The sequence below is a fragment of the Globicephala melas genome, chromosome 6 (genome assembly GCF_963455315.2).
Source record: "Globicephala melas chromosome 6, mGloMel1.2, whole genome shotgun sequence".
Classification (NCBI taxonomy): domain Eukaryota; kingdom Metazoa; phylum Chordata; class Mammalia; order Artiodactyla; family Delphinidae; genus Globicephala; species Globicephala melas.
In genome coordinates this window covers 13684717-13695953 of record NC_083319.1, presented here as the reverse complement: position 1 = coordinate 13695953, position 11237 = coordinate 13684717, and the positions used below count along the sequence as shown (strand labels likewise).

Sequence of the window (11237 nt, the reverse complement as noted above, 5' to 3'; positions counted from 1 at the left end):
CAATCGACGCCCAGGACCGAGGAGGACACGCCCCCACCCTCCACCGCCCTCCCCTCCCGCGCGGCAGCTTCTGGGGAGCTTCCCGCTATCCAAGGGCTGAGGGGCGTGGCCTGAGGGGCGAAGGACCCCTGAGGCGGGGGTCCGGGCCGGGGGCAGCACCGGAAGGGTGGGGCGGTGCCGGAAGGGAGGGGCGGAGGCCACAGGGCTAGGAATTGCGGCTGAAGAGACAGGGGACGGGGTAGAGAGGATGGCCTGAGAAAAGGCTACGAAGAAGAAAAAGGCGCCCCTTCTGGGCAGACGAATTAGAAGAAAATGGTGCCTTCCTTGGGCGGGGTAGGGTCCGAGTGAAGGGAGGAGGCAGAGAGGCACCTGTGTTGTGTGGCCAGAGTGAGGGCGCCGCGCCCAGCCCTAGACTGGGAGCACCCATCGTGTGAGGGGAAGAAAGCGGCGCGACCACCCTCGAGCCCAAGGGAGTGAATTCGAGTGTGGTGCCCTTTATTCAAGTAAAATCCTTTCCGAGCCCTTGCCGTCGCCAAGCAGCGTGCTCATTGCTAGGGGCGGAGCGGGCAAGGAGCAGACACGGGGCCCGCCCTCGTGGAGTTGACACAGGTAACAAGCAAGTAAACAAGTCATTATACGGGGGGAAGAGCGCGACGAAGGGCACGGGGGACTCAGAGGATAGCCGAGGGCAGCTACTCTAGTTAAGGGGACAAGGGAAGGCTGCTGTAAGGAGGTGGCATTGAGGTGTTACCTGAAAGATGAGAAGGAGCCACCCTTGGGAAGGGGGACTGGCGGGGCGGGAGGTCGGAAAGGGAATCCCAGGCGGAGGGAAAAGCACAGACAATAGTATTCCGCACCTCACGCTTTGTGCTGGGTGGTGGCTGAAACCTCACCTTTGAAAACCAGGCTGTGTTTTATTCTCGATAAAACTTGTCCGAATGCAAACCGTCCAAAGTATGGTGATGCACACAAGCAGGTGCACTTTTAAAAACATTTCATGCAGAAATAAATACAGATTCTCAGGAAGTTGCAAAGGCAGTGCAGAGAGGTTATAGGTACCCTCTACCCAGTTTCCCCCAATAGTTACGTCTTACTTATCTGTAGTATCAAAGCCAGGAAATTGACAGTGGCGCAAATGTATATATAGTTCTATGCCATTTTGTCTCAAGCATAGATTTGTATAACCACCACTACAGTCAAATACAGAGCTATTCCATCACCACAAAGTTCTCCCTTTGGCCTTGTAATATCTAACACTCTGTGGTGTTTGGGTAATTGAAATGGTAGACTTTCTCTCTAGTTTTAGGTCTGGAGCCTTGTGGTGGTCAGGGTAGAAAGTGGAGCACACACGATTGTTAACAGGTGTTGAGAGAGTGGCTGATCATCGTTGCTTTGGGGTACAGACACTAGTGTGTGGTTCACGGCTAATGCAGAGCTCTCAAGTTGATCTCCAGTCACATGTGGGAAGGAACTGCTTATATTCCTGGGGGTGGAGTACAGCTTGTGCAGTCACTTGGTTTATAAGCCTTCTGGAGCAGATAAGGAGGGGAGTACAGTTATTTAATGATCCTTTCTCTCTAAATTATCCTGGAGAAAGTCCACAGCTTCATTTTTTCCATTCCATAACGAATAAGCCCCAGAGGCATGAACTTCCTGTTTATGCCGCGGTTCCCAGGAATGAGGAGCAAATGCACAGGCTGCTAATTAAAACTTTTAATAAAGGAGGGCTTGATTACACATTGCATAATCAATTTGTGAAAAAGTATTTAGCTTGCATTTTTGCTGGAAAGGAAAATATTTCAGAATGAATTTAATGTTTGTACTCCTGCCTGCTGCGTTGATTCAATTCTCAAGGCAATTCCAACAGCATCATTTCTGGAGAATTAGAAAAGAGGCTTCACCCTTTGGGACAAAGAATTTGGTAAACACTTGTTGGCCCTCGTTTCAGGTTGCATCAGTTCGGGAGCTAATTCCAGGCCCCAAGCTGAGAACAAGACTTGACTTGATTTTTAGATTACTTTCAGAATAGATCGGAATTTACAGATTTAGATTTTAAAACGCTGAATTTCACTTGCCCCTGAAACTGTTGTATTCTGGCTTTCTTATGCATATTATGTATAAATGTATTGATTAAATGTACTTTAAAAATAAATATTATTGTATCACCCTCTCCCTTTGGGGGAATTTCTAGTCCTAAAATTTCTTCCAGTAGTGATTAGAAGTTAGAATGTTTTTTGAGAACTTTATGCTTTAAAAACTGAGACTTATTATATGAAATTACAAATAATTTGAAGAGAGAAAGAATTACTTCTCCTATTATTGCCTCTAACAGAACTATTATCATTTTGGTGAATTTTTCCTCTAGCTGTTATTTAAAGTATATTTGCATATAAGTTAAAATCAGAGTATTTATTCCATATTTCTTTCAAGTTTTATTTTGCTGTTATTTCCCTAGCATATTCAGGGTACCAAATTAAGTATTGATTGATGGTGACAGCGATGACATTAAGACATGGAGATGGGTTTGAGACAGACATGCACCATGAATTCATAATTGAATAAGTCAGAAGGAAATTTAATTAGTCTTTTTCCTATGTCCACATAAGAAATGCTTTAAGAACAACAGAGAAAAGTCCTTATTTATTTTCTTTTCCTTTAAATTATGATTCCAGGCTGTTCACAGTGACTGCAGTGAAATCAGCTAACCAGATGCTTTTGAGGGGACAGCAGTACCAGCAAGCTATGTCTGTATGTGGCATTTTCACCAGGATGGGTCTAACTAGGTTGATCTGTTTCTCTATGTGGACTAATTCACTTTTATTGTATTACAGCAGCATTTTTGTCTTCTTAGCTCTTCTGTTCTTCAGGAAATTACTCCGGAACGGAGTCATAACAGGAGTTTCACCAGTGGCTTTTGTACATTTGAGCTGTGGCAGCAGACCAATTACACCACAGCACTTGGTAAGAGCACTGGGTGTTTGTGTCCTCAGGTCTTATGAAAATAAAAAGCATTACTGAAACATTGGTGGTATTTAATAGAGTCATCTATGGCAAGAATTTTATTAATCTTCTTTATTTATCAGTTCACAAAGCAAATATTTGTTGAATGCCTATTATGTGCCAGGCATCGTTGTAGGTGCCTGGGATAAAACAATGAACAAAAAAGACAAAAATTCTTGCCCTCATGGAGTTTTTTTTCTGGTATTCCTTTCCACATGTATTAGTTTGCTAGGGTTTACATAACAAAGTACCACAGACTGGGTGGCTTAAACATCAGAAGTATATTTTTCTTACACCACAGACTGGGCGGCTTAAACATCAGAAGTATATTTTTCTTACAGTTCTGGAAGTGAGAAGTCCAAGATCAAGGTTCAGCAGAGTTGGTTTCTTCTAACGGGCCTGAGGGAAGCATCTGTTCCAGGTCTCTCTCTTTGACTTGTAGATAACTGTCTTCTTCCTGTGTTTTCACATCGTCTTCTCTTTGTACACTTCTGTGTACAAATTTCCTCTTCTTATAAGGACACCAGTCGTAGTGGATTAGGGCCCACCCTAATGACCTCATTTTAACTTAATTACCTCTTTAAAGACCCTACCTCCAAATACAGTCACATTCTAAGGTCCCAGGGTTTAGGATTTCAACATGTGAATTTGGGGGGAACACAGTTCAGCCCGTAATACCACATATGACTATGGTGTATTCAAATCTTTGTCCTGCTTGTTTTCTCATATTAATATCTCTGAGGTATTCAAAGTCATGTATGTTTCCCTGTAAAATGTATCCAGGTAACCTATAATTATGAGTGATTATTTTTCTAGACATGATTTATTTTTAATAAATACTGAAAGTTCTTGGTTAGGAAGGATTACTCTGCTAGGAATGTTGCCCCATCTAGTGGCCGCTGTATTCAACTACTTCTGTCAAAGTTATAAAAATGAATAAAGGGGCACTATGTTGGAGAAAGGGTTCTCTTTTCAACAGGCTATTATTCACAGGGCACTAAGGATTCATGATAAAAAAATATTTTATCCATCACTGTATGTGGAATGAAAGAGAGGTCTACATAATGACACTATTTTTAATAATTCAAGTAATATCAATACCATCATTTAATATCACTACCAGTTACTGTTTATTTTTTATCTCCATGAGGAAACTGAGGCTTGGTTTACTCCCTTGCCCAAGATCTCACAGATTATAAGTAGTGTTTGTTTGAAGTCTATATGACTTCAGAGTGTAAGCGCTTAATCATTCAGGATAAATAAAAAGAAACAAAAAGACTCAAACATTTTGTAATGCATTCCTAATAAGTGACACATCTAAGCATACACCTAAATGAGTACTCAGTTTGTCTTCAATCTTGATATACACTTCACCTTTATCTTGAAATGATACTTTATTGTTCAGTGTTTGTATCGTCGTTGATGTGCTGTGTCAAAGTGTGTCTGTCTGTCTTAGATAATGAATTTATAAAGGACACAATCCACAACCAGGTCAGTATTTATTGCATACCTTGAATTACGTCGAACATTTAAAATAACTATTAAAAAGTTTGGACTTTTTTGGTAATTTTAAAGAATAATTTTTGTTTCTCTATTATACAGGTTGAATGCGGCAGCTAACTTGCCTGGAAACATCAGGAAACGCTTCTGCAGAAAGCTGAGTTCGATAGGATAAATACAAGTTAGAAAAGGATGCCTTAGGAATACAGAGAAGCCCTTGTAACTGCATGGGAGTATGACAGAGTTTGACATTTTGGGAGAAATGTAAGTAGTCAGATATGCAGGGAGTGGGAGTGATAAGAGATGACAATGGACTAAAAGGCATATGCCAAACTGAGAAGGAAATTATGAAGCCATAAGTTATGGAAGATCTTAGCAAGAGAGGTGGAATGAACCCTTCTTATCAAAAGATCATGTAATAGACAATCTGAATAGGTCTTTATCTATTAAAGAAATTGAATAAGTAATAATCTTCTAAAACAGAAAGTCCAGGCCCAGACGGGGTCACTGGTGATTTCTACCAAACATTTAAGAAAGAAATTATACCAATTCTCTACAGTCTCTTCCATAAGATAGAAGCAGAAGGAGTACTTCCTAATTCATTCTGTGAGGCCAGGATTACTCTAATATCAAAATCAGACAATGACATTACATAAAAGAAAACTACAGACCAATATCTCTCATGAACATAGGTGCAAAAGGTCTCAACAAAATATTAGCAAATGGAATCCAACAATGTATAAAAGAATTATATACAGTTACATATAAAATGGTGTAACATTTGAAAATCAGTCAGTGTAATCCATCACATCAACAGGCGAAAGAAGAAAAGTCACATGATCCTATCAATAGATGCAGAAAAAGCATTTGACAAAATCCAATAGTCATTAATCGTAAAAAACTGAGTAAGGTAGGAATAGAGAGGACTTCCTCAACTTGATAAAGAACATGTACGAAAAACCTACAGTGAACATCGTGCTTAATGGTGAGACACTAGAAGCTTTCCCACTAGGATCAGGAACAAGGCAACTCCTTTTCAACATCATATTGGAAGTCCTTGCTAATGAATAAGACAGGAAATGGAAGTAAAAGGTATACAGATTGGGAAGGGAGAAAATAAAACTGTCTTTGTTTGCAGAAGACATGACGGTCTATGTAGAAAGTCTGTACTTGTACTCTTACGGTATTATATAAGGAAGCAAAAGAAAGGAGGAAGTTAAACAAACAAAGAAAGGGCCCAGAACAAATGGCTTCACATTTAATAATGGTGTTTTCTTATGTAGTTAACAATTGATATATGAACATAAGGTTATTAAAATGAATGATCCCAGTATATCATTTGCGGCTAGCTGAGCGTAAAATATCTTCTTGCTATTCTTGAAAATTTTTTCTTGGACTTTAAGACATAATGGCTTGGAGCTACTGGATACAGTTACTACATCATTGGGCATTTTATGGGTGCTATTTGTACACTGTATCTTTACTTTAAAAAACCTTTCTTTAAAGAAGTTAACAGTGATCATTTCGATACTAGCCATTAAGTAATGCAAGTATAGTAATGTAGCATTTGATTATTGTGCCTGTGCTCCCTGTCTTTTTACAGTACTGCATTCCCGTAGGTCATGATAAGTAATCACTCATGTTACCTTTTTGCATATTGCCTAATCTCCATTTATAGAAGAGGCAAATGAGTGAGGCAAATAGAGGCGTAGTTAAGATCACAGGCTCTGTGCCTCCATTGCCTGTGTTAGAATCCTTGTTCCACCATTTCCTAGCTCTCTAACCTTGGGCAATTTATGGAAGAATAAGTGAAATAATCCATGTGAAGTGCTCAGCACAGTGCCTGGCACATAGTAAGCACTTCATAAGTGTTAGTGGTTACTAAAGTAATTGTATATTACACAGACATTATATACTATTTTTATTATTACAACAAACAATGACACCATGGATTTAAACTTAGGTAGCTCTGACCCTAAAGCTCCCCTGTTTCCCTCTATCAACACCGTCTCTGTAAATTTTTAGTCATTGATGAAGACAGAACTGATTCTCTTTAAATTGCTTTGGCTCCGTGAAAGAAGGTTTGCCAGTTTATCAGTCCAGATAGAGTAGATTATGCTGCATTAATGAACAACTTCCATATTTCCATGATTTTCCACAAAAATCTTTATTTCTTACTCCCATTTCATGTCCTGGGATGACAGAGGCTTTTTCATCATAGTCACCCAGGGATCTCAGCACATCTTAACATGTGCTTCCACCATCACCAAGGGAGGGAAAAGGGGATATGGTGACTTGTGCGCTGTCTCTTGAAGCCTTCTGCTTGGAAGTGACACATGCACTGATGCTTATATTTCATTGGCCAAAGCCAGTAGCACAGCTAGGTCCAACTTCAAACAAGCAGGGGAAAGTGCAGTTTTCTGGGTTTAGGAAAGAGAGAATTAGACATCAGTGAGCAGCATTAATAACTACCATACCAACAATTTGAATTTTTTTCAGTTTCCTAAGTTGATATTTATCTTTTCAGTTTCTAAATCTGCCCCCATCCTTTCTTATGTATACAGATCTTCCTCAACTTATGATGGGGTTATGTTCCAATAAACCTAAGTTGAAATCATAAGTTGAAAATATTGTAAGTTGAAAATGCGTTTAGTACATCTATCCTACTGAACACCATAGCCTAGCCCAGCCTACCTTAAACGTGCTCAGAACACTTACATTAGCCTACAGTTGGGCTAAATCATCTCACACAAAGCTATTTTATAATACAGTGTTGACTGTCTCATGCGATCTATTGAATACTGTACTGACAGTAAAAAACAGTATGGTTGTCTGGGTACAGAATGGTTTTAAGTGTATCAATTGTTTCCCCTTGTGATTGTGTGGCTGACTGGGGGCCGTGGCTGCCCAGCATCAAGAGAGAGTGCCATCGCTAGCCTGGGAAAAGATCAAAATTCACAATTCGAAGTACAGTTTCTTCTAAATGCATATTTTCATGCCATTGTAAAGTCAAAAAATTGTTAAGTTGAACCATTGTAAGTCAGGGATGTTTGTATAGATTCTTCAGGAAAAAGCCCAAGTATAGTTTCAGAGAAACAGCTCTCTTTCAGAGAGGTATATCAGAGTTATCTGGAGACTTTTTCAAGATCATGTGCCCAAGGCCCGCCCAAGAATGGAAATATCTATAGGTCAGGCTCTGGGTGTGTATCTTTTGAAAAGCTCCCCAGATGGTTCTGGTTTGCTCCCTGTTGTGACTATGCAATTGTAAACTCATATTTGTTTTCAAGGGTTGTCCTTAAGACAGATGGGAGGAAACAGAGCTGAGAGGGTCAGAAAGAGGAAGGCATCAGGAAGGCACTATGACTGAAGTGTAGCAGGGCTCTCAGCTCAGGCTGAAGCTGTGCTCACCTCACAAGTCAGTATATCTGGCTTCTGGCATGGGTAGGTGACTCCAGGGTTCCATTTACATAAAGGAACACCAGTCCTCATGAGAAAGACCTCACCTTAAGGGAGACTTGACCCTGCCCCAACTTTTTATTGAAAAAAATTTTTTCAGAAGATTAAAAGAATTTACCCACCACTTAATTCAGTAAGTGCTAGCATTTTGCCATATTTGTTTTATTTATTTATCTTTTTTGACATCCACTGATGGTTGTTGCTTGAATCAATTATTTCATTGAGGGGCAGGGGGTGCCAAATGGTGATTTTCTGATTCTCCCATTCTTTCTACATTTATTATCACTATCTAGCATTCTTCAATAAAGAGGAGCTTTCCTTTATCAACTGGAGATGAATTAAGTTTTTCCTAAAAAGGCAGAATAAATAAATGCTTAATTTTTTAAACTAGGGAAGATTTTTCAGGAGCCTATGTTTGATTGAAGGACATTTGGCCAGCATTTTAGTGGACAGATGATCTAAATGGCTTATGCATTTAGTTCTACAGCCCAACTCTCAGACTCAGAATGATAGAGCATGGTAGCTAAAGTGGAAAATGGTGTAGGAATTATAGTGGCTGTAACACTGAGAACAGAAAGTGTCAATAGCATCAGTTGCAAGGCTTGGGAAGTGTCAGAGGACAGGACCCATGGCACAGACATCGGCAGGTTCCATCAGGACTGGTACCTGTTGGTGGGTCCCAGTAGCTAGCTATAGTACCGTCGGTGGCCACGGCAGCATGGCTGCTGTTTTGTTCATTAGCAACGCCAGGAAACAGCAGCAGCAGAAGAGCAAATGGCGCCAACCAAGTGGGTAATCAAGAGGATTTTTCTGTAGAGCATCCATGAGGCAGCCGTTGGGGCACCCAAAGCTGTGGCAGGGAAGCTGGAGCTCTTGAAGTGCTGGTAGAGTCCGAATCAGAGTCAGAGACATACGGATTTGGGAGACTTAATACTTTACTCTTGGGCTGGTGTGACCTGGGGAAAAAGTGCTGCATCTTACCAAGAACAGAAAATGGTGAAGAAAGGGTTCTTTTTAGGCAAAGGAAACTCAAGGGATAAAGTGATGTATACAATTCAAAAGGCAGGGAGATGATGGCAGGTGGATTAGATTGAAAGAGAAAATCCAAAGATACCAGTTGACTAGTTGAGGGAAGCAGGAAATCTGTCGGTATTTCATGACAGGCTTAGGGAAGCTAACCACCTGGCAGAAGTCCGTAGTGCATGGATGGCTGAAGGGCCAGTTTTCTGATCCACAAGTATATCTCTCTCCATTTATTCAAATCTTCTTTTCTGCTTCTCAGTGCCATGTGATTTTTTAATAGTAAATACTGTTTCAATTAAAAGAAAAATTAAAAGTTTATTCCTGATAGAATCCACATACCCTGAAGAGTTAAAATGGTCTGAATATAAGGTTTCTTCTAATCTGTACTGAACATAGGGGTTGTGGTTACTAAAAGTTAGTCAAACCATATATAGGAAGTAAACTAATGATTGCTTTTCCCTTCCACTTTTAGGATTTTTTTTTTTTAAGGGAAGGCCATTTTTATTAAACTTGTACATTTTACTTCTTCCTTTCAGAATCCTAATTAAAAAAACATGTTTCTGCTTACTTTAAAAAACAAAACAAAACAGAAAACAAACAAAGGAAACTATTAAACATTACTTTTGTGATCGGAAAGGAGACAATAGGATTCAACATAAGCTAAGAAAACTATACGTGGAGCAAAGAAATAAATCGAAGAGGAACCGACTCCGATCTAGGGCTAAGACCATTTGCAACGTGCACAGCCCTTCACTAAGAGAATTTCCAAAGCAAACCCATCCCGGGAGACCAGGGAGCAGCCCTCTTACCTTCTGGATTAACAAACAGACCAAAAGCCCTAATGATTGCGCAAATACAAACCAATCACTCTATTTGAAAAAGCACAGATGCGTTCAACACTTGTCTCCCCTCCCTTCCCAGATTCTCTTCATTAACGGGGGATTGAGGAGGGCAGCCCCTTGGCGGCAGGGCATTCACAGGACGTAAGTGTTCTTCACCAGCGGCTCTTTGTCGTCCCCAGAGCTCCGCACAGTCCGGGGGGCGCGCTCCTGGTTCCTCCGCGCCACCCTGATCAGGCAGACCACGGAGGCTCCCAGCAAGAGCGTCAGGACCATCACGAACAGCCCTGCCAGGACCACCGCTTTAGTGCAGGCCAGGGCAGGACACAACTGCTTGCCGAAGCGGCGCTGCACGCACTCCTCCTTGGAGGGGTAGCTGTTTTTATTGCCCCGGCATCCGCCGTAGGTGAAGTTATCACAAGAGTTCTTCTCGGCATTAAAGTACCAGCGTGGGAAGGATGCACGGCAAGCCCCAGGAACGGCCTGGGCAGTGCAGTGTTCTTCACAGTTGAACATATCACTGGACAGGTCATCAGAATCCTGCCTTCCGGGAACACTTGGGACAGAGGAATCTGCTCCATTCCTGGACAGGTCATCGGTGTTTACTGTGACACCAGCACACTTTGCAAGACACTCCTCCTTGGTCATGGAATTATTGTCATTCCCTCCACAGCCTCCGTACACAAACTGCTGGCAGGATCCGTCAGTGACATTGTACCACCACTTAGGGATGGAGGCCCGGCATTTCCCCACACTCTTCGAAACTCGGCAAAAGCTGTGTGTGGCTGGAGAAACACCTCACTCTTAGTAGATGCCCTTGCTTCCATGAACGCCACATTCTCCGTCGGCCGCCTCAGCGGGAGAGGAGCAGCGATGCCAGCAGGGTGAGGAGTGCCCAGTACCGCCTCAGCCCACACAGCTGCGCCATGAGGGGCTCCACCCCTAGGATTTTTTTTTTTAAATATAAAAACAAAGTGACTTTTTGTCACACTTTCCGTAAACATTGGTTTATCCATGGAGAAATGGAAACTTTTTCTACTGGAAGAAGGTAAGCTGAGAACTACTGCTGTGTTTGGTTCTATTTTTATTATTTATTAATCAAATATACATAGACTGAAAAGAAAATAAAAAAACAAGCTATGCATTAAATCATGGCAAACAGTCTGTATTGTAATCTGCATTTCATAAAATTAAGGAGTGATTTTATACAAATCCCCTCAAAATTAATAAAATTAAATTATGCTTAGCATTCAACTAAGGGATTGTAATTCAGCATAGTGGAACTATCTTTTTTTACTATAAAAGCTACCATGTGTTTATGGAGTGGCAGTACAGTAATTAGTAAAAGTGTTTGGTTTTGTCAGTGATTTTTTTCCCCTTGAGTGGAATTAATCAGTTTTTATACTCTGTAAGCAGTCA

General features: G+C 41.1%; 1 long non-coding RNA gene and 1 pseudogene across 1 annotated transcript; one reads left to right on the top strand and one right to left on the bottom strand.

Moving 5' to 3' along the window:
* Positions 1-2849: 2849 nt before the first annotated feature.
* LOC138842710 (uncharacterized) lies at positions 2850-10738 on the top strand. The gene is made up of 4 exons (XR_011377504.1): positions 2850-2961; positions 3342-3421; positions 4603-4764; positions 9516-10738. It is a non-coding gene; the product is annotated as an uncharacterized lncRNA (long non-coding RNA).
* LOC115854659 (kunitz-type protease inhibitor 2-like) lies at positions 9954-10746 on the bottom strand (annotated as a pseudogene).
* Positions 10747-11237: the final 491 nt, after the last annotated feature.